We start from the raw sequence: 5,121 nt of genomic DNA on the forward strand, positions 1-5,121 counted from the left end.
ACGTGCATATATTACCATCATGGGAAGATTATTGTGAAGACAAACACCATTTTCACATCTTCCTGTCCAACTTACGTGTAAGTGCTATTATTCATGGCCATTATTTTCCTGTTTTCTGCTGATTGAACACATCAATGATTTACATTACATTGTTGTAACTAGGCGAGGGTCAATCTGGATAGTCATGACGAGCAAAGCTTGCTTGTGCTTTTCAAAGAAGCATTGCAGCAGTATCGGTGTTACCTGAGGAAATCACACTTTGATGGCAAGTCTATAAACAAATTTCCGGTGAAGTCTCCTGTGCTAAATTTAGAAGATATTGAATGGAAAAACCTTGTTATGCACTGGTCTTGTTCCCAGGATGAGGTACTGTCTATGAAATCACATGACAATTTGAACTTCTACTTTTCCGCATGTGCCTTACGGATCTTTTTTGCAGGAAATCTGCTCAAAGAAGAATTCCGGTTTGACAAGAACGACAGGATATCGCAAATATGCTGCCCGCTGCTTTGCTCTTGTTAGTACCTGTTGTCTTGTATCACTGTACTTGCATACATACCTGGTTCATTATGTGACAGCAGTATGCATGATAGCTTGCTTATCAATTGTTCGCTCCAAATTATCTGATCTGTATGAATGGTTACATTAGTGTAGAATATATCCAATGCCAATGTTTTTTTAGCTCTGCATTGTTCTTGTAAGTACATGCTGTCCTTTATTAGTGTACTTATAATGACAGGTAGTTGTTCATGTACCATCACTCTGCAGCTTATTTTCCTTTGCCCTCCATTTTCTACACATCAGATCTATATTTACTCTTACCATAAGGTTGGTACTGAAGAAGTTTAGTTGTGCATTGCTCTTGGCTGTACCTTTTGCCTGTATCGCTGCACTTACATTTATAGCTACTTGGTTATGTAGCATCACTCTTCATCTTATCTTAAATATTCTCCATTTTTTCGTATATTATCACATCTATATTTACTCTTAACAAAATGTAGAATAAAGGCAATGCTTTTGAAGAAGATTCTGTGGTAAACTTCTTGAATTGCCCGCATGGACAAGGCCTTTATAGAACCCGTCTTCACCAATAATGTAAGTTTGTCCATCTCAAGCCTTCAAACTTTGTTGTATATATTTGGTTATGCATGACTGCAACAACTGTTTATTTTTGGTGTTTGCATCAAATTGCTTGTTTAAAGTTTATTATATGTAGTTCATAAACAAAAGTTTGTCCTTTCTCAATTTAAGTTTTCAGTTGTACAACCAAGTTCCTTCTTCATACCATGTAAATTAAACTATACATAGCAAGTGATCTTCTTTTGCACTGCATGTATGCTTCTGTTCTTCATCTATAATCCAGTGGTGTGGTGAACCTACCCACTACAGCACAATGTCATATTCTGCAATGTCTTAACTATGAAAAATGTCATATCATTCTACTATTATTTAAACCGTCTCTTTATTTGCCAATCTGAAATGGCATAAATTGACAGCACACTAACCATTGATACTTATGAGTTCTTGATCTGTAATCCAGTGGTGTCGTGAAGCTGCCAACTCCTTCACAATGTCATTTCCTGCCACGTCTTGACCTGAACAATACCATATTGTGTTAATGCAAATTTAAATTGTGTCACTTTATTTGTCAGTAAGAAATGTGATGAATTGTCAGCACTGATACTTTTATGTGCAAAACCTGTCATCTGTCTGCTTGTTTATCTTTCAGAGTGAGGAAGATATAAGTGTTGAACAAGTGCAGTTTCATCATCTTGCTCAGCTGCTTGCGCTGCAGCTCCCCAGCAGGGCTAACCTTTCTTGAACTCTATTGAAGTGCTGTTGGTTTTGTATATTATTTTGTCGGCGTGTTTATTTGCACTGGTGGCGATCTTTGATGCCCAGTGTATGTAATCTGTTGTCTGCTTGTGCTTTATTATCATAGCGGCGAACTTTGATGCCCAGTGGATGTATAGTATAAGTTTTTTCTTATTCACGATGCTGCAGTTATTTTACTGTATATATATCCTGTCTTCGCAGTAAACCGGTCAAACCGTAAAATTACGATACATAATCGGGCCGTCATGCAATCACGATGTAGGTTGGGCCTGAAACGTGCCGATCAGCTCATGGGCCGGCAGCAGCCTGAAATGAACCCCGGCCCATGATTGTGCGAATCAAATCACGGGCTTTTAATAGGCCGAAAAATTGCCTCGGTCCTTGTTTGGCCCAATCAGATATCGGCTGCGAGCAGGCCGGATGCAAACCAGGCCATAGTTAGGCCCAACTATATGACGGGCTTTTAATAGGCTGAAATTAATATAGGGCCGAAATGTTAAACGGGCCCTTAACAGGCCAAAACTAATATCAGGCCGAATTACTAAGTGGGCCTTTAGCAAGTGGGCCCAAAAGCATAGTGTCCAGTTGACGGGCCAAATCTGATATGGGCCATAATTAGGCCCAAAACCTCTTAAAGGGCCGGACCTGATCTGGGCCGTAATTTGGCCCAGAACGTGGTAGGCTTTTAACGGGCCGGATCTCATATGGGCCACTATTAGGCCCGGAGCGTGGCAGGCCATTAATAGACCGTATCAAATATGGGCCGGCATTTGGCCCAAAATATGGCAGCCAGTTAACGGGCCGGCCTACTAAGGTCCTCAAAATCTTGTGGGCCTACAGCTGGGCCGACCCATCAATGTCAGTGAAATCTTGTGGGCCTTTAGCTGGGCCGGCCCATTATGATCCGCAAGAATTTTGCGGGCCTTTACCTGGGCCGGCCTATTATGGCACACAAAAATCTTGTGGGCCTTTACCTGGGCCGGCCCATTATGGCATGCGAAATCTTGTGGGCCTTTAGCTGGGCCAGCCCATTATGGTCCGCAAATTCTCGTGGGCCTTTAGCTGGGCCGGCCCATTATGGTCCGCAAAATCTTGTGGGCCTTTAGTTGGGCCGGCCCATTTAAACTTGTTGGGCTGTGCCATGTGTCGATGTATCATAGGCGCCTTCTGTCCTTTGAGTGGATGACATCTGTCCCGACGATGAGCCGACACATGTTTCCTCTAGCTAATGATGATTTTACACGTGGAAAATCCCCATTGGCCGGGCCTGTTAACGGGTCATCGGATCCAAAACCCGACCAGATAGCTTAACGGCGTTCCGTTACGGTGGATGCCACATGTCGGTCACCCTTGACGAAAGCACTTCTGTGACGCGTGATTTATCGTCATGGAAGTGGACACTTCCATGATGATAATTTTGATAATGTCATGGAACACTTCTACGACAGCACAATTATGACTATCTTAATTCTGTCATAAATTTGTCATGGATGTACATGCATGACAAAAAAGCGACCTACTGTGACAAACACGTATCATCACGGAAGTGTATTTTTTTGTAGTGTAGGGTTTAAGCTTCTGTCACTCTAGCAACTCATCATCTACTTATTACTTCCCAATGCCCTCCTCTAGGCCCAAACAATGGTGAAGTGTCATGTAGTCGACGTTCACATGACACCACTAGAGGAAAGACAACATACATCTCATCAAAATATCGAACAAATACCAAATTCACATGACTACTTATAGCAAGACTTCTCCCATGTCCTCAGGAACAAACGTAACTACTCACAACTCATATTCATGTTCATAATCAGAGGGGTATTAATATGCATAAAGGATCTGAACATATGATCTTCCACCGAATAAACCAACTAGCATCAACTACAAGGAGTAATCAACACTACTAGCAACCCACAAGTACCAATCTGAGGCTTTGGGACAAAGATTGGATACAAGAGATGAACTAGGGTTTGGGATGAGATGGTGCTGGTGAAGATATTGATGGACATTAACCCCCTCCCGATGAGAGGATTGTTGGTGATGACGATGGTGATGATTTCCCCCTTCCGGAGGGAAGTTTCCCCAGCAGAACAGCTCCGCCGGAGCCCTAGATTAGTTCCGCCAAGGTTCCACCTCGTGACGGCGGAGTTTTGTCCCATGAGCTTGCTTATGATTTTTTCCTGGACGAAAGACTCCATATAGCCAAAGATGGACATCAGAGGGCTGCCAGGGGGCCCACGAGGCAGGGGGCGCGCCCCCACCCTCGTGGATGGTGGGTGGCCCCCCTCTGGTACTTCTTTCGCCCAATATTTTTTATATATTCTGAAACTTGCTCCCGTGAAGTTTCAGGACTTTTGGAGTTGTGTAGAATAGGTCTCTAATATTTGCTCCTTTTCCAGCCTAGAATTCCAGCTACCGACATTCTCCCTCTTCATGTAAACCTTGTAAAATAAGAGAGAATAGGCATAAGTATTGTGACATAATGTGTAATAGCAGCCCATGATGCGATAAATATTGATATAAAAGCATGATGCAAAATGGATGTATCAAAAAATATGTCCACATGTTTAGAGATAGAGGTGTCGATAAAATAAATACGGACATGAGGGCATCATGATCATTCTTATAACAGCAACATATATAAATATTGTCATATGATTTCTTATGCTAAAGTAACAATTCATTCACAATTTCAAGTATGAATCAGAAACTTTATTGAGAACCAACAAACTATAATCTCAGACATTGAAGCAATTGCAATTTATCATAACATCAGAAAGAGTGAATATAAGAGCTTTTCAACAAGTCCACATACTCAACTATCATTTAGTCTTTCACAATTGCTAAAACTCACGCAATATTTATGGTTTTGAAGTTTTAATCGGACACAGAGAAAGATAGGGGCTTATAGTTTTGCCTCCCAACCTTTTACCTCAAGGGTAATGTCAACAATAATAGTTCATGAAAACTCACATCCAATTAGCTATATATATCAGTATCTTTCCAACACATTGTGCTTGCCAAAGGATAAAATGTAAAAAGGAAAGGTAAAGATCACCATGACTCTTGCATGAAGTATAAGACAAGAATAAAAGATAGGCCCTTCGCAGAGGGATGCAGAGGTTGTCATGTGCTTTTATGGTTGGATGCACAAAATCTTAATGCGAAAGAACGTCACTTTATATTGCCACTTGTGATATGGACCTTTATTATGAAGTTCGTCGCTTTTATTTCTTCCACATCACAAGATCGTACAAAGCTTATTTTCTCCACACTAATAAA

Source organism: Triticum aestivum, chromosome 7A, assembly GCF_018294505.1.
Source record: "Triticum aestivum cultivar Chinese Spring chromosome 7A, IWGSC CS RefSeq v2.1, whole genome shotgun sequence".
Classification (NCBI taxonomy): Eukaryota; Viridiplantae; Streptophyta; class Magnoliopsida; order Poales; family Poaceae; genus Triticum; species Triticum aestivum.